This window comes from Haemorhous mexicanus, chromosome 10 (assembly GCF_027477595.1).
Source record: "Haemorhous mexicanus isolate bHaeMex1 chromosome 10, bHaeMex1.pri, whole genome shotgun sequence".
NCBI classification, from domain to species: domain Eukaryota; kingdom Metazoa; phylum Chordata; class Aves; order Passeriformes; family Fringillidae; genus Haemorhous; species Haemorhous mexicanus.
In genome coordinates this window covers 20390197-20408773 of record NC_082350.1, presented here as the reverse complement: position 1 = coordinate 20408773, position 18577 = coordinate 20390197, and the positions used below count along the sequence as shown (strand labels likewise).

Genomic DNA, 18577 nt, shown 5'->3' with positions numbered 1-18577 from the left:
CTCCTTGGCCAGCCTGGGCAACTTATTCCAGGAAATCAAACTGTCTCCTCTTTGCCTGGTACTTTTAGGGAACCATCAGGGGACTCAAATCTGCCTCACATGTGCTCGCCATCCATAATTCCCCACTCAGTTTGCTGGCAATAGGTCACCCGTGTGAAGAGCCTGAACTTTTAACAATGTTAATGTCAAATGGATGCAACTTTGAGGATGGGTTCTATTTAGGACTCTAGCCCTTGACAATTTCTGTGGTTTTGGCACTGGACACAGTATTTAGCACTACATTTTCACAAACAGTAAATATTTGACCCTTAACTCATAACCTTGGAAAAATGCTCCAGGAATAGGCAGCACAGAGATCTTTTCTGCAGCTCTCTGGTTGCCACCAACAGGCACACAGCTGTGCAGAGAGCAAAGTTTCCACTTTCACAGTCCCAATTCATAAAAATCTACCATCAGCGTGACGTCAGTGGGGTGAGAGGGAGCTCTACGTGCAGCCAGAGAAGCGACTGAATCATTCCCCAAACCCACAACGGGTTAAAAGGAGCACCAGCATTACTGCAGGGACAGCTGCTCGCCTGCTCTGCCAGGCTGGCAAAACTACTGCCCCACTGAAGGGGAAGGGAAGGTCTGCTACTCACACCCCACCAGCTCAAACTTCCAGCAATGCACCTCCAGCGATCTGAAATGACACCCAGCATGTCTGCATATGGCACATGGTTGTAGAGAGTGTCTGTAACACACTGACACTGAACAGAGACTGAACAGAGCCTCAGATCATAAAACAAAAAATCCCACACAACTGTTTTCTCTGGATGATTCTGATTTTTTACTGCTAGACATTACTAGTAAGCAAGATTGCTCCTCTGCAACATGGAGACTTCAGAATTACAACAATAAACACAAGTCAGAGCACACAACATAGCCTTTTACTAATACTGCTCCCAGGAACAGAAACTACACCCTCACGGGAGTTTGCAAAAGCCTGCAAACCACACACAAGAGTTGATTTTTAGAAATGCTAAGCACACACAGAGACTGCCAACTTCACATGCAACTGCGGGGACTCAGCATCTTTGAAAATAAGACTATTAATATCTTACTTTAGAGATGCAGATGCCAGCTTATACTCTTCTTAAGTGGAGTCAAGCTTGCACCAAGCACAACTACAGCACAAATTCAGGGACCAGATCCCCATTGCCATCACGCTTCCAGCTCCTGGAGGCAAGCAGGATACAGAGAGGACCAGCAAGGGCCATGGGCAGGCACTGAACCACACAGCCAGGCTGACACCCAATCTGCCTGCATTACTCATCCTCAAAAAATGGTGTGTTGCGCCAATAGCATACCTAGGGATGTTGCTTCTGGCATTCCAGCTAACGTATTCCAAAGGACCTCAGTATCTCCACTTAGCACTGAGTTTGGCCACACACAATTACATCCAAATTAAATCGAGACTCTTGGAAAGACACTGCATATATCGGCCAAAACTATTCCATAATGCTCCCCCTCATCACTTTGGAGCTTCTTTCATTAAGTTCTTCAGAAAGCGACACCAATTCACCAGACTTTCTGATTACTATTTCTACAGGTAAGGAAATACACTCAAAAGTCTTCCCTGCAATCCGCCCATCCAAGAAGCAAGCGAGCAGGTATGAGCTGCAACATCAGTGATTTCACTCCTTGGCTAGGCTAGCCAAGACAGCAAAATCCTACACGCCCAATCAATGCGTGAATTTTCCCCTACAATTACACAACCTCCAGCTTGGAATGACCACTTACTTCTTATCAAGGCAGAATTATTTTTAATGCTCCTTATCAATATAAAAAGTTAAGTCTAAAGGATGTCACAGAAACGTAAGTGGTAAGGTATTAAAGACAAAGGTTTCAGAGTGTAAACTGAGTAACAGTTCTGTAGATCCTTCCGAACCAAAGACACATTCAACCTGAGCTCAAACAAGGCCACTAAAACTCTAGGGCTTTTTGTATAAGCAAGCTCAGCCTTGTTTACATTATGAGAGGGAAAGAAAGGGCCTTCTCATCTTGGATTAGATACCACAAGACAGAACCCTAAGAAGTTTGCCAGTTTTCATACAAATCAGCAATTTCCAGACCAGACTTTCAAACCTTTTCACTCAAGCTATCAACTCTCCCAGAGTGACAGCTATGCTGCCTCATTTTCACTGCTTCTTACCTCCAGTTAGCTAATTCAATTTTGCAAAATTAAAGGAAAGCCAATATATTCCCCTACAATTTCATATCAAAAGATATTCCTTATTCCTCATTTCATTGTCACACTTTATCTCAGAAGAAACCAATTATGAAATGAATAAAACCGTCTCTATCCACTCTGGTCAGGATCACTTGAACCTTTTTGTAGTAAAGTCACTCGTCATTAAGTGATTTATAGAAATTAAGACCATCTAACTTTATACTTCAGAACTTAAAAAACTGAGCACATTTGGGACAGGGGTAGCTAAATCAATAGCAGAAACATAGAAATGGTTTCTTCATCACCTATTAATTTGAAGCTACTACATTAATGCAGCAATGCTACTCAAAAAGAGAGAAGAGATGTCAATCATAGCTCCTAATGGGAAGCTCCTGACACTCCTTCACCTAACACAAACACTTAAATTTGTATTTAAAAATGAGCATGCAATGAGTATATTCTCAGAGCAGTTACTTTTTGCAGGAGCCAAACATGCATAATTACAGAGTGTGCACACACACACTTTCACTTCTCCCCCAACCTGCAGCTACTTGCATGAGCTGATGTTTAGGGCACTAAATACAGTCATTATTACACCCTGAACTCTGTGTGCAGGCATGTGCAAACACACACCCAGTGAGGATGGTCAGCACACAGACCAGCATCACACCACTCAATAGGAACAATGTGAGTTAGATTATCAATGAGTCACACTCGGGTACGATACATCCCAGAATCACAATATTGCAGTATTGACACAACACTGACCTGCAGCACACCCTGTCCTTGCTCTCCTCTCCAAAGCACAGACCAGACCACTTTACCACCACCACCTTATCCCAGCTGGGGAGGGGAAGAGCTGGCAGGAGACTTGTGTCTGTCTCTCCTCTGCCTGCCAGCAGTGTCCTCGCCAGCAAGGTGTCAGAATTCACACAGGCACCACAATCCTCAGCAGCTGTGGGACCAGGGGGGCAGAAGAGACAGGCGAAGCAAGCAGAAACAGGAGGGGTGATTGTCACTTGGGACTCCCAACAAGCAGAGGAATTAGTGATGAAAAGGTGTCACACCCGCCACTACCTCAGCCTTCCCAAAACACTGTACAGTGCTGTTGTACCAAAACAGCATCAGTGTAATGAAAGATTCACATCCTACTGCCCACCACTAATACAAAACACACCCAACTCCTGGGAGCAACTTCACAGGCAGCTGCAGAGCTCATTCAGCTGAACGAGAGCAGTGATGTTCACAGAGCTGTGTGTTTTACAGGACTTCCTGACTTCTGCACGATTACATCCTTGTAGGATGTGGGTCTTTACTGCCACAACGAAACTTGTAACAGCAAACACGTTCTGACTCAATTGTGAAGTCCACGTTCTATTAAATTCCAGACCAAAATGAAGTTAGGTAAAATAACTCAGTTTGCTTTACATTATTCAGATCTGTTCTTCCTAACTTAAAACTATTATCTGAAAACAACATTATCAGCAATTTTGGCCATTTCCCCTAATCCATCCAGAGTCTCTTTTATGCTTAGGGCTGTAGCACTTTTTAGCATCAAACTCTTTCATGATGGGAAAATGACTATGAAGTATTGCTGTTGGGTACTTAGCACTTATACCCTGCCTTACAACTTCAAAGCATTACACAAACATCAATAATTACCATATATAGAGTAAAACTGAAAGAAGTATTCATATTAAAAAAGAAACTCACAAGAAAAAAAAAATCTTAACTACCTGTTTGAAGGGGGGGAAAAAGCTTAAGCAACAGAATCTTCTGTAATTATTGTATTCTTTATGCTACAAAGACATGTTATGGCTATGCACGTTCAAACAAACAAAAACTATACATTCTTGCAAAGTCTTAAAAATAAATTATAAAGCCCAAACCCCAACTCCTTTCATACATTTAAATTACATTTCCTTCTCTTTTCCTCAAGGAATGAGAGCTAAGTGTCCTCCAGGTGTTCCCAATAACAGTTTGGGAGGCAGGCTACCACGCTCCCAAGACAGAGTACCAGAAAACACAGTTTTCATGGAGAAAAATCCAACTTCCCCCAAGAAAACTTAAGATAGCAACAGTGTACCGGCTCAGGTGACCTGAGGTAAATAATACAAATGTTGCCATTCCATTAGACCTTAAACAAAAACAAAGGGAAAAAAAACCACTAGAGAAAACCACAGAAAGTTTGTTTCAATCAATTACAGGGCACCACCTGTGCCCTAAGCACCATCAGCAGCCCCTTTTTTTCAATGGATAAGGGCAAAAACCCCTTCACAGCTCATCCACAAACACATACTCACTCACTTAAATTTAAGGACACACACAGAGGAGCTAGCAGTCCAGTCCTCATTTGGAACATATTCCAAAAAGCCCACTAACACACATGTCCAAAAGAAGGCCCCAAATGCAACGGGAGCCTCACATGGACAAGCCTTTGGGTTACTCGGGGCAAGAAGAGGGCACAAAACTGCCCCAAAGCCCAGGTACAACCCAACCCCAAACACCAACTTTGCATATGGTGCCCTTGCTGCTCAAGGAGCACAACTCACAACACCCAAAGGGCAGAGACCATCAACAGCAAAGAACCTTTTTAAAGCACACAACGTGCTCAGACATTTCTTTTAGCATGGAAGGACAGCAAAGCGAGTCAGACAAGCCCACAAAACTCTTTTTTTTATGCAACAAAGACCTGTTTCTCCTGATCATGCCTCCCATGCCTTAACAATAAGGAAGGAATATGTTTTGTGATCCCCTCCCCCATAAATCAGTTAGGAATTTGATTTACACAGACAGGAAAACGAGGAAGTCGAGCACACTGGAGAGTAGTAAAAACTTCACCAGCAAACTTCACTTTCCTACACAGCGACCTACAAACCAAACTTTCCTCCAGACTCACGTGTCATCTGCAGCAACCAGCCCCTGCCATAAAGCACAGACAAAGTTTTGCTGTTCTGGGGATAAAGACAAGCGAGGGAGAGACTTTTATTCTGTCAAGCTGCCTTAAAAGGAAATTCGGTGATGAAAGATTAAATTCACCTGGAACAACACGATAAATTTTAACCCTTTCGAGGGTACAACAATAACAAGCCACATATTTCAGGACTTAAATCCTCCACCAAGAAAACAGTATACACCGCATCAACCGTGCGAGCCCCTCTAATTGATGCAACACGCAATTTACACCAGGGTTTCGGACAGGGATAAACCCTGGGAAGGAGAGACGCTGGAAAACGGGGAAATAAAAGCTTATTTTATGCTCCGAACCGGGCCCGCTCCCTGCCACCGCAGAGCATTACATGTTCCACCCAAACTTCGCCGGCGAACTGATCAATAACTTGGCTCTGGGGGGGAGCATCGGGAATGGCCCGGGGTGGGGGTGTATCCCCTTCCCAGGAACGGGGAGCCGGGATGGGGGAGAACTCCGCGAGTGGGGGAGGGGAAGGGCCTCCCCTCCCCCATCCCGACCCGGCCCTGCCCCCCCCTTCCCCTCCCCCCCCAAGTAAATATGCGGGAACGGGGGGAGGGGAAGCCGCTCTTCCACACAAATCGGGCTAAAAATAGGCCTTCTCGCCATGGCTCCAGTGTGCCATTCGCTGCCGAGGCCGGTGTCCCCCCCATCCCCCGCTCCATTAAACCTTTTCTCTTTTTTTTTTAATTTTAAAAAAATGAAGGTGGGTGGGGGAGGGGAAGCCAGCGGCGCGGGATGGGGGAGGGGAAGGGATAAATATGTGTGTGTGTGTATATATATATATATGTGTGTGTGTGTCTGTGTGTATATATATATATATGACACATATTAATAAAAACGGGGGGTCACAGAGGCGTTGTGGTCCCATCCCCCTCCCGCCTCCACCGACACAAGCAGGGCGGCCGCCCCCCACCCCCATCCCCGGCCCCTGCCCGCCCCCGGGGCTCGGAGCCCCCCGGTTCTTACCTTGCGAGCGGCTGCTCCCCCCTTTCCCAGGGAATGGAGGCACGAGGAATTCACCCTGGATTGTCTCTCCTCCTCCCGTGTGTTTTATACCGCCGCGTGTATACACGCGCACATCCCTGCCTGTGTGAGTGTGTGTGTGTACACGCGTATAGTTATCGATTATATATATATGTATATACACACATATATATATGTATTTTTAAGGTGTCCACACCGAGAGGAGGAGGAGGAAAAAAACACCAGGAGGGAAAAAAAAAACCAACAAAACCACCACACACACACAGGAGGAGGAAGGAAAAAAAATACCCAGCGCGTAGCGCTGTGATATTCAATTATATCCGAGCCAGGGGCCGGGGGAGGGGAGGGTGGGGAGGGCGGGTGGGGGGGGGGGGACGGGGGACTGGAGATTAAGTCCCGAGGAAGGAGGGGAAAAAAAAAAAAAAAAAAAAGTAATATGTGTGTATGTGATTGAGATTGAGGAGGGATCGGGGCGGAATGTGGGAGCTGTTACTGGGGGAAGGAGCCAAGCGGCGCGGAGCAGCCGGCGGCCCGCAGACACTCCGGGTGCCCGGCCGCGCCGAAATGGGCGCCGGCGGAGGGAAGGGAAGGAAGGGAGGGAAGGAAGGAGGAAGGGAAGCAGCGGAGCCGGGAGGCGAGGCCAGGCGAGGAGGAGCGGCCCGGCCCGGCCACACAAGCCCAGCGCGGGGGTCGGGAGGGGGACCCGCTCCCTGACGCCTTCCCCGCCGCGCCCGGCAGTGCGGGAGGGGAGGGGAGGCGGCCGCGGGCAAAGGGAGGGAAGCGAAGGGGAGGCCGCCCGGGCACGGCAGGCCCCAGGCCGCGGAGCTTTTCTAGGAAAGACATTAAACTGCACTGCCAACAGAGCTTATGTAAATGCAGGATGTAACATGGTGGTTTTGCCTCTCTCCTCGCAGCCCGTCGCGGTTGGCGATGGCACCTGGCACCGGGATCCAGCCCCGTGTGGGCACCCCGCTGCCGCCTCTGCCCTCTCGTTTCATTTAATGAAAATAATCCTCCGCAGCGCTAATGCAATGTCCTACCTGGGTGCTGCTCATTTTTACAATCGAAATGCTGTTTGTCATCTATAGGGCCGCATTGTTTGTTTTTGAAAGCGAGCTTTGTTAATCAAAACCACATTCGTCACCAGGCAGCCCTTTCCATCTTAAAATGGTTTTGCAAGAGCATTTCACACTCTTGGGCCATGGTCCAGCACTCTCATGTCCAGACATTGGCACCCGTGCAGAGTCCCAATGACCACAAACCCTGCACGGATGCGATGGCAACATCCGAGGTTATCCCAGCTCATTCCAAGGCTCTCCACACATCCCAGCCCAGCTCTGGTGCTGCTCAAATAGGGCGTCCACATCACCACACTCAATTTCAGAACTCGATTTCACTGCAGCAGCTGGCAGTGGATAAAGAGAAGGTCATGAATGTAGTGCCTTTCTTTTTTCTTTTTCTCTTTTTTGGTTTTTTTTTTTTTTTTTTTTTGTAGATAGAGCATTGCCAGAGAACTACGCAGCAGTTCTGGATTTTACCTTCAGTCTAATACCTGGGATATACCATAGGCAGATTTTTGCCTACCTGAGCATCATCACACAAGCAGATGAGGTCCATCAGCTTCACAAAGCCTTGGGTAGATCTCTGGGTGTAGGATCCTCTCATAGTACTCATTTTCTTCAGGGTCAAACCCATGCGTTTTTCCTTGCTTTATGAAGAAAAATATTTAAATACAGACCAGAGTTACGTAAGGAAACCTAGATCTCTCTAGAAAAGCCAGGAAGCATATTTGTAATTGTAAATCACTTGGTGTCCACATTTATTTGTGTAATGATTTTGGTGGCCCAAGTGGGCAACTTTCTCTTGTCACTTGCTAATGGTGTGTAGGCTGTCTGCTTTGGGTATGTAAAGAGACAATAATTTTGAACACTATATCCAGTCCAGCTCCAAAGTTTACTGAAAGTCAAGAAATTTAAGAGGGAAGAAAAACTGGCAAGGAACTCATTAACGCGTTCACGCATTATAATCTTAGATTTGTCCGTGCTTCTAATGGAGTTTGACCTCTTGATACTCTGATTTATTTCCCAGGTGTAAGAAGATAAACAGTAACACTGTGTGGAGGAAGGGGAATGGGAATATGCACATAGCCTAAGGTGAGAGGAAAGGGAACTCTTCTGGGGGACTGGGGACAGCAGGGGCCTAAAGAAGGACATGTGAGAAGTCCATGAAATGGGAATGAGAGGTGTGATGTTCAGAAGGCTTGTGTGAGGAACGGGGGAGGGAGAATCCCTGAAGTGTGCATTGTTGGGCCCTCAGGAACTACAAACACTGTCTTCCCATCCATCTGCCGAGCAGCAACAACGCGCTGAGCTGAAGTCATCTGGCTGAAGGTTTCCATGGTCTGGTGTTCTCCAAATGTTCAGTCGTGGCTCTGGGGTGCCAGGCTCTCTTTTTTAACACGATGACGTGCTCAACTGGGCGATTTCCCGAGAAGCTCTGCTCTGCAGGATCTGCAAAGTGAATTCTGGTGGATTTGTGCTTTAATAGCCGTCCCCCATCTGTTTTGTTCTGGTTTCCCTTTTTTCACAAAGGCGAACACCCTGCAGGACTGCACAAAGTCCTCTCACCCTCCGTGATGGGCTTTAGCCTTTGCAGTTCTCTTGCCCAAAAGTGCAGCTGGATTCAGAGCTACAGGGGACACTTCCAGAGCATATGGGAAGGAGGCTCTCGCTCTCAGAGGTTTCCAAGAACGGATGTTGGGTAACACGGGGCAGTTGAGCAGGTTGTGGTTTACAGCAGATCATTCGGTGAGCAAGCTGAGCTCAGGGAGTCGGCTTTGCCTTCTGGGAGAGCCACTTCTAAACAATAACTCTTGTTACACTTCCCTTCCCAAAGTAGCAAGAAAGATTGGATAAAACTCTAACTTTCAGATGTATAACTGGGGCAGATCTGAGGTCTTGGTTCATCTCTGTGTTTGAATAAAAGCACGCTTCTGAAGTTCTTCAGTGACAGCTGCTCACGGCCAGTGGCTCCATCATCCCAATGACTGGAAAGTCTTCTCACGCCCATATTTTTAAGACACATCTTTAAAATAGTTGAAATGACTTGTAACAGGGAGTGCTCGGCCTACCAAGCACATATAAGCAAATATTTGCAATAACTGGCCCAGTGTTTGCACAGCACCAAGCACACTGCCTGGACTCCATAAATAATAATACTTGGCACTTGCAGAGTGGTTTCCATTTTCAAAGCACTTTAGTCATAACCCTTGACACCTATACGGCCTTTTACATCTTTACAAGAATTAATTAATCCTCACAATGCCCTGTGAGGTGGGTATGCACTGCAATAATAACAATAACAACAATTAATAATTCATGCATTCTACTCAAAAATCACTTCAGGGATTAAAATGCATCTGTAATACTTGGGGTTTATTAACATTTTCCAGCAAATAATAAAACCCATGCTATTGTGTTAAATCTATATAATATCTGTCCATAAATCTTGTGCAGATTGGAGCGAGACTGAAGGCACAGCGAGGCACCAGCACATCAGCAGGAAGCAGATGGCTGGCTCCAGAGAAGTTCAAGCCCAGTCCACGCACAACCCAGGTGCCAGAGCGGAGCTCGCCACGCACGGCAGTGTGTAAATAAATAGCAGGGAACCAGGAAGGCTCTTTGTTCATTTTTAGCTCTTGTTGATGCAGGGGCTCCCCCAGCCCCCATCCTGCACAAACTCAGCACCAGGAGGGTGCAGGCTCCTGGGTGAGGAAGGGAGGTGACTCAGCACGGAGGGCAGGGAGGAGCCTGGACAGCACCAGGCAAACACTTTCCCTCCGCACTTTCCCTCGTAAAAATTACCATAGTGCCTTTGATATGCAGGCAAGCCCCAGTTAAACCTGATATTTAAACCAGCGGGACTTAAACCCTGTTGATTTAAACAGAAGAACCATCAGGCTCCCACGGGGGAGCTCTGGGCTTGGCAGGGCAGTGGAAGGACCAGGCTCCCCACACGGAGGGATCCCCCACAAAGATGCTTTTGTCACTTTGCACCCCAAAGTGGATTAATGTGAACCACAAGGGCACTTTAATCCTAATGAGCAGGTACACCCACACCCCAGCAATTCCACCAAGAGTTCCTCTGGATCAGAAGCACTGGACAGTTCGGGCTAGAGGCCTTTATGCTCCTGAGACCTTTTTTTCCCCTTAATTTGAGGGAAATATCAACATTAAGGAAAAAAACCTACTTCTAAATTATTTGTATTTTTATTGTGCATATTGAGAAAGGAAACAGGTTCACTAGTTTGAAGGGAGTGGTTTAATTCCTTTTGAAGTTGCTGACAATGACTCTTTGCAGGACGTGCTGGAAAAGGGCTTCTTTCTGAGAAGGGAGCATCTTCTGCCCCACCTTATCATAAATTTATTGGTGATTCATCATTTATTGATCATATATGGTAAAAAATGTCCAACACTGGTGATCAACATAGCAGTACCACTAGTTTCATCAGTTGCTTTAAGGCATGCACACACTGCTAACCCTGTAGATCTCCAAGAGCCAGGGAGGAGTCAATCCAAAACCAATCATTTGATACACAAGTGTATCATTGATACACTTACCAGATCGATTTGGGAGGCTTCTGCTTCCCAGAATAAACAGCAGGAGCAGAGGAATAGCATGACCAGGTGAACAGTCCCTCATTCACAGGCAGTTGATGAACTTTGTGATCCAAGGCCATGAAGCTTCTTTCAGAAGCTTCTTTCAGAAGCTTCAGGACACGAGTTATGCTGCTCAGAGCATGTTCAGCTCTCACTCAGTGTTCAGGCATGTGAACTGTTCAGCACCTCCCTGGACACGGCTGCTGGCCCCAGCCCTCCTGCACAGGGGCAATTTCATGTTGCTATTTTCAAATCTACCACAATGCCCCAAAAAATAGTACAGATGAGCAAGGTCAGGACTGCTGCAGGATGGGGATGCCTACCAGACAGCCTGGCCTCACTCTTTTATTGCTGCTGAGCTCCCACCCAGAGGCCCATCATTCCCTGAAGGCTGTTAGAGAAACACAGATGTGTGTGTGAACGTGCCACACCAAGGAGAGCTTCCAGATCAGTGCCAGAGGAATGGATTTTTAAAGGAAAATAAAGAGATGCCCACTGCCTGAGCTCCTTCAAGCACCCTGCACCAGATTCCTGCACCTTGGCTTCTACTGGGCCACATGGTCCCTTTTTATTTTTGGAGAGGAAAACCAGTGGGTTTGTTGCTGCAGTCCCAGGGCATTCCTGCCCATGGAGGAGCTGTTTGTTTGGGGCAGAGAATGTCCCTGCCCACCTGAGCTCCCACTGTGCTACCTGGCACAAGAGAGAGGACAAAATAAAAGCTGAATGTCATCCCTCGCTATCCACAATCCAGCCCCAGGAGGACTAGTGGAGGTTTCACACAAGAAGAGAAGAAAAATGAGTGAACAGCCTGGGAAGGTGCTGATACAGACCTCACTCTGGGAAGTGACACACACTGACCTCAGCGGGCTCAGTTATTGCAGGTGCAGCACTGCAGCATCAGTGTGAACTGGGGTTCTTACAGGCATGGCAACAAATTTGTGTTTTGGCTTTATTAATTTGCTAAGGATTGGGGGTTTTTTTGTTTTGTCGGATTTTTTTTTTTGTTTGGGGTTTGGGGTTTTTTGCGTATGAAAATATGCACATTTTTTTAGATGGAAAGAAAATGTTACTTCTCAGACAGAAACACTGAAGAGTCCCCTGTTAACTCTGAGGTTATGGCAAAACTCCCTTCACAGCAGGCATGGAACTCAGATGTTACATCCTACAGTGGATGAGCAAATCCAAACTTGTTGTATTTTAACATGGTTACGAAAAAGGGTGTGTCCCAGCTGCTCTGGCATACCTCTGAAGTTTCAAGCAAGACTTATCTAGTCCTTGTAGGAGATCAAACAGATTATCTCACAGGCTCAGGATGTGGTTGCAAAAAATTCAGTCTTGTAAGCGTCATAGTGAATCATAATGTGAGCTACACTACTTGGTGTAATTACTGCAGAGTAAATAAAGGCATAAGTACAAAAGGTATAATATTTGTTGTTTACCTTGATCTCTGTCACATACTGTTGTAATATTTCCTGTGAGTCCAAGAATCCAGCCAACCTGAAGGAGATTTCTCTTTCTTGCCTATACTTAAACCCTGTTTTTTTTCATTATACAACATTGTTCTGGTTTTTATGTGAGGGGAGGACAGAGCCAGGACTGATTCTCTCCTTAATCGGAGTCCTGAAAGACTTCTCATGAGGCCTTCAGCAAGCTGTTTATTATCAGGGCATGAGCTTCTATCTATAAAAAGAGAGGACTAACACGGCTACTAATGGTGATTATATTATTGTTAACACATAATTATCTATCTCACAAGAAATTGGGAGGGTAAATTAGTGTTTATGAAGTATTTTTAAGATGATAATATTATTTATATGAGGGCTATACATTATGCCTTGAGGACAGCAGTTGTTGAAAAACACCTTCTAATTAGGTTTTACTAATGATAGTGTCAAAAAAGTGTAGAAAATAATATCAATAGGTACACTTGAACTGGTTTTATTTCTTAAATTATTTGCATCAGCTGCTTTCTGGTAGACAGATATGCTATATCCACTTACACCAGATGTTAAGCATTGTTTTCTAGCATATTAAGCATAAAATGAATGATGAAGGTGGCAGTGCCAAAGCACACCCTGCAGTATGCTATTAGACAACTTGCTCCAGTGATTAAAGCCCTTGAAGTCAATAGAGGTTTTGTAGTTGTTGGGTTGTTTTTGTTTCCCCACCCCGCTGGGCAAGGATTCCATCCTGGATCTCCAGCCTTGTCTTTCACTGCACATGACCAATGTGCTTAACACTTAATTAAAGCACACCCAGGATTTATTCCACTCAATCCCCTAGCAGAGGATGACTGCAGGTACTCAGAGGGAACTGACAGCAGCATAAGCCCAGCCAAAAGGATGACTTCACTGGGGCTTGTGTATTTCCCCTTTTTTTCAGTCAATCATCTACATTTTATTGAACATCCACTACTTTCAGTTTTATTCTTGAGGACTTCTGATAAGGTATCAAACTTCCCCAAGCCAGCTGTAATCTTCACGCCCTCCCTATGACAGGAACTGTGAGTGGCTGCAGTAGATTAAGCAGCACAATCCCACAAAACATTTCCAATACAAGACCAAATTTTATGAGCTGTGCGAGCATCCTGTGTAACGTTCCTAGCAGGTACATAAAACACTTCAGGGTATGAGCAAAAAGAAAGATCAGACTGGGTAGAGCAGTGCATTTAGGAATAGCTGTCAATATTTCACAGTGCTTGATGTGTGCCATACCATGAGACCAAAACACTCACACACAAAAAAAAAAAAAGAAAGAAAGAACACAAAAAAAAAACAGAAAAAAAAAAACAAAAAAAACACCCCACCAACAACAACAACAAAAAACCCAACAAAACTAAAAACAAAACAAAACAAAACAACAACAAAAAACCAAATCCAAATCTCACAGTGAGAGAATGAACTGAGAATTATTTCCTCAGCTGAGCCAATATTTCCTACAACATGGCTTTCTGTGAGTCAGCATTTTTGTGCCACAGAACTTAAAATAGCAAAAGTGAGATAACAGTAGGCTTGTTGGAAATAGAAATTTTCAAGGGATACAAGCAAACACACAGAAAAAAACAACTTTTGGACCTAGAGAGTGGTGATGAGCATGGCGGTGATCTGCTGGTAACAGATTACTGCAAGAATATATCAAATAGTCCTAAAAAAAAGGTGACATTTATCTGAGGTTGTGAAACATGGAGAATCCCAGGTATGTGGGAAGCATATCACAAGGATTTCAGCCACTCCCCAATGCTCCTGCAGCACTTAGGGCAGAGAGCACAGCTCCCTGACTTGTCTCTTTCTTGCTCTTTGATAAGCAGGAGTGGTTTCATCCCAACCCCAGCACCTCCCTTAATTTTGCTTACCCTGCTGAGAAGCCCTGGGCCAGCAGAGAGGAACCTAAGGCAAATTCCACTCTGATTCCACATAGTTCAGGACATGACTCAATAAATATACATAGAAGAGGAGGGAGAGTATTTCTAGAGGCAGAGTGAAGCAGGGCATGGGCTAGCAATTATGCAGACTTATTGGCCACAAACACATCAATGGTTTTTCTGTACCTGCCAGAAATGAGTTTAAAGCACAAATGAAATACATCTCCCTCCACACCCATCACCTTCCCTCTTGGCTTACATGATGTGCAGCGCACCCACGTAGAGTTCCTACTGGGAGCAAAGATCATGCACCCACTGCTAATTCTGCACTGTCAATTAGAAGTGATTAACAGGCAGAAGGGCTGGAGCCCCACTGTGGCCCCATTGTGGCATGTATGAAAATTAAGATCATTAAAATGTACCCAAAAATAAAAAAGGCACCTCCACACACCCCAGGTCTTGGCATAGTTGGGGTTGTCTCTTTCCTTACTGGCTTAATGAAGTCTCCTCTACAAGTGCCCTGTCCACCTCAGATTTCATCTTCTTGCTCATGGTCCATATGGATAAACTCCCTCCATTTCTCTGTATTGAGGTTCAATATGTAACATTTGCTAACTTAATTGGCCATGGGGCATTTTGCAAAGAAGTGGCCACACACAGATCTGTGGCATTTGTCTTTCATTTTTAATTTCTTCCTATCTAACACGGGTCCTGTTCTGCAAGGCACCAGGCAGAGGCAGCTGCAGCAGATGTGTAATGTAAGCAAAGCAAGCTGAGGCACGGATACTGCCTGGATTTACACAGCAGGTTATTTTTAAAGCTGAGAGCAAAGCCTCCATCTCCTGAGCCTTGTTGGGGGAAGGCTCACTCCATCCAGGCTGTGTCTCGGCGCTGAGACCCAGAGTTTCCACACAAGCACCTTCTTCCCCTTCATCACTCAGGAATTTTTATTTTAAAAAGTCTCCTAGGACATAAAAAACTTTTCATTTCCCACATCCTGTCATTAAGCAGCTGTACTGCAAACAATGAATGATGACAAACCAAAGCAACAGTTTTAACTGAAGCAGGATTACACTTGGCATCGCTATTTGTTATGTGGCTTACTGGACAGCAAGACAAATGTGTGCTTCTGCTGCCCTTTCCTGCTGCCAGCTCCATCCCCCATTAATACATAATGGCACGATTGCAGAAAACACCACAGCAGAAATAGCTGCAGGATGAGACCCCAAAAATCAAATGATGTCTGGGCCAGCAAGGGCTGGGAGTCTGCAGTCTTGGATAGGACCCTTGGTTCCTCTGAGATGAGCTCTCACCTCTGGCACTGACTTAGTGGCTATCTGATGCTTCAGGAGGAAGAAAAAGATTTGGACAAGCCTTCTGGTCCATGGTGCCCTCATACACACACATGCAGGGAGACAGCTGTCCTGACCTGGGGGAGTAGCTCACCAGAGAATTTTAACCAAAATCCTGCTCCCTTGCACTGCATTATTCTTCACCGAGTAGGGTGAAAACACAACCAACCCACGCCTGATTAATTATCAGACAGTACTTGCAGAGGTTTAAGTAATATCACACTTTGCTCGTGCATCCTCCAAAGCCTGGCTGGTAATGATGATATATGGCTGGTAGCAGAAATGCCATTTAGAAACTGGAGGCACAGAAATATTCAGCGAGGAGGCTGCCAGCGTTACACAAATGGATGTGGATGTGTAATCACATAATCCTGCACCACTGTGGCACTTCTGAAACAAGAGGCTCAAAGCACTGCACCCAGCAGGGCACAGAGCTCCCTCCCAAGCAGGAGGGATGGCAGCCCCCGTGCAGGGAGTGTGAGCCCTTCTGAGGGGTCAGTGCAGCCTGCAGGGTCAGGCAGGACCCTGCTCATGCCACTCCTGAGCACAGTCTCAGGCATACTGGCACCCAGGACCCCCTCAGGGGTCACAGCCAGGGCTAGGACAGACCCTGCACATACAAAGCAACATTGAGCAATGTCTGCTTGGAATCATTCTTGGGTCCTTCTGGGCCATCTCTCCGTGCAAACACAAGACCCATTCAGCCCAGGTCGTATCCGCAGTCGATCAGGAGTCAATGGGATCATTCATGTCCCAAAAACCCTGTGCATGCACAAGTTGTTCCTTTGGCAGTAGCCTGGAGTGACACTCCCAGCCCCTGTCACTGCAACATTCACACTGTTCCACCTCAGTGAGGTCCACAGCCCTTGGGTAAACATAAGTAAAGGCAATATTATGGCCCCATTTCAAGTCCAAGGTTGCAAATGGTATTTCTATTTACCATTGAGCATCTCTTTATTCATCAGATACATTAGTAAATCCATTAAAGAAGAAATTAGGGATCTAATGACCTGCACAGTCATTCAAACCCAGTGTTTCAGATACAGGCATCAAATATAGTTCAGTGCCTGCATCTCCTCTTGGCTGATGACTCACTGGAGGTGGGAGCAGCGTGATGAGACAGCCTTACTCACCCTCCACACTGGGAACAGGCTGGGAGCACTCACAGCCTGGAGCCATCACAGCTGCCCAGCAGGCAGGAGAGGCCATGGGGCTGTGCCATGGGCAGACAGGGAGCAGAGTGAGGGCATAGAGGGCAATATGGGCAGTGAGGGCACTATGGGCAGACAGCTGCCCATTCACAGTCAAACTGCTGGGAACTGGGGTGGCTGAGAAGGAAAGAACAGCGTGGAGGGCTGTGGGATGGCTCTGTGTGTGTGTGTAGAATGGAAATACTTAGAAAACAGGAGTGATCTGCAGCACATCTGCCTCGTAGCTCAGTCTGTCCTGCAGGTGCAGTGGGGACAGTGACTTACCTGCAGGTCTGCAGGGAGTCACCACTCAAGGGCAAGTTGACAACAGCACTTCACTGTAGCCAGACCTGAGGTTCGAGCAGTAGCTCCCCTTGACCTCCCACAGCAGCTCTGAGCTGGCACATCCCCAGCTCCTTCATGCTCTGCCATCACAGCACTACAGGGAGGGCAGCTTTTCCAATAGGACTTTCTATCCCAAATAACTTCCTAATAGCTGACACCAGCCAGGTTTCCCAATCTTAAATTTGCAGAAAGCTCCATAAATTGTTTGAGTGCCAGGGTTGTATATACAGATCTACAGTTGAACTGTGGCTTTGTGCTGCTCCATTTCATTAAACAAGCTGAACAATTCAGCAGCTGGTTTTATGCCTCCAGGCACTTGGGTCATCTCTGACTTTTACTTGTCTCAAAGTTCACATTTGCAATGAATGGCTTCTCTGGACAATGAGATAAAGTAAATGATAAAATCTTCCCCAATGAAGTGGCTCCCACCAGCACAGAGCAGGGAACAGGCAAGGCTGGGACTCCCCTCGCATCACATTTTTGCCAGCAATTTTGCCATTTTTTGTCCCCCCTCTGCCAGCATCTGAATTGGGGGAGAGCTGCACCATCCCCAAATTTCCACCCTTAGTTCAGTGTGACAGCAGAAGCCAAGCCACAATTTAGCTCTCCCCTTCCAGAAGTATAAGAGAGTCCTTTTCTGCCTTGGCTGCACAGCAGCAGCATTTGCTTCCCCCACACCCCAGCGAGGAAGGTTTTGCAGCCTTGAAATGAACTGAAAAGATCTCGAGCAGGAGCTCAGCTCAGCTCAGCAGCTTAGAGCTTGTCACACATCACATCCCCATCGCTTTCTACTGGGTCTGAGACTGTTTTGCAAGTGACTAAAGTGGAGCTGCAAAAGATTTAAAGCTTTCTAATAAATGCCATGTCCCCCCTTCAGTGCACACAGACACAGACACACACACTGCATTATTCTAATGCCCTGCTAAGCTTTCTAACTCCTTCTTACATCACACGACATAATCAGCCATTTGGCCCTGAGTCAGTGTTTCCATGAAGCAGAGTCAGTGTAAAAAGCTTTCAAGGCACTGGGATTGTTTTTGCTTCTGTAATGCTTTAAAAATGCTATATCTTGGGACTGAAGACTATTCAGTGAAAACACGGCATTTCTGGACGCCTTTCAGTTCTTGCATCAGAAATGCTGGCGCTGGGAACCAAATTGTTCCCATATTTGAGCTTGGTACCAAAACATCAAGGTTTTGTTTGTGAAGTTTGTAAAAACAAATGACTATAGACTTGAATATATTAATCACAGGGAAACGGAAACAGCTCGAGAGGACTGTCTGGCCTCCTTTGTACTTTACATAAACAGCAGGTCTTTGCTTACCAGTGGCCACATTTTGGGCCAGATGAAAGCAATTAGGATGGTTCACATGTGTGTTCAAGACTCAAGGCAGTATTGGAGCATGGCTGTGTTCCAACCAGCTCTGAAATGCCAGAGCCCATGGGTGACAGAATTCAGGAAGGTTTAGATTAGATATTAGCAAAAAATTCCTCACAGTAAGCTGCC

The 18577-nt window shown here is 46.1% G+C and overlaps 1 protein-coding gene across 4 annotated transcripts in view; it reads right to left on the bottom strand.

Moving 5' to 3' along the window:
• Nucleotides 1-6500, bottom strand: part of TBL1XR1 (TBL1X/Y related 1) — a 108374-nt gene extending 101874 nt beyond the window's left edge. For 2 of the 4 annotated variants that reach the window (XM_059855747.1, XM_059855748.1), the window contains exon 1: nt 6147-6500. The gene's annotated coding sequence lies outside the window, so the exon portion shown is untranslated. Of the gene's footprint in view, nt 1-5108; nt 5212-6146 lie in introns of those variants that run through there. The other 2 variants (XM_059855749.1, XM_059855750.1) reach the window with 1 other exon arrangement.
• Between the last annotated feature and the right edge of the window lie 12077 nt (nt 6501-18577).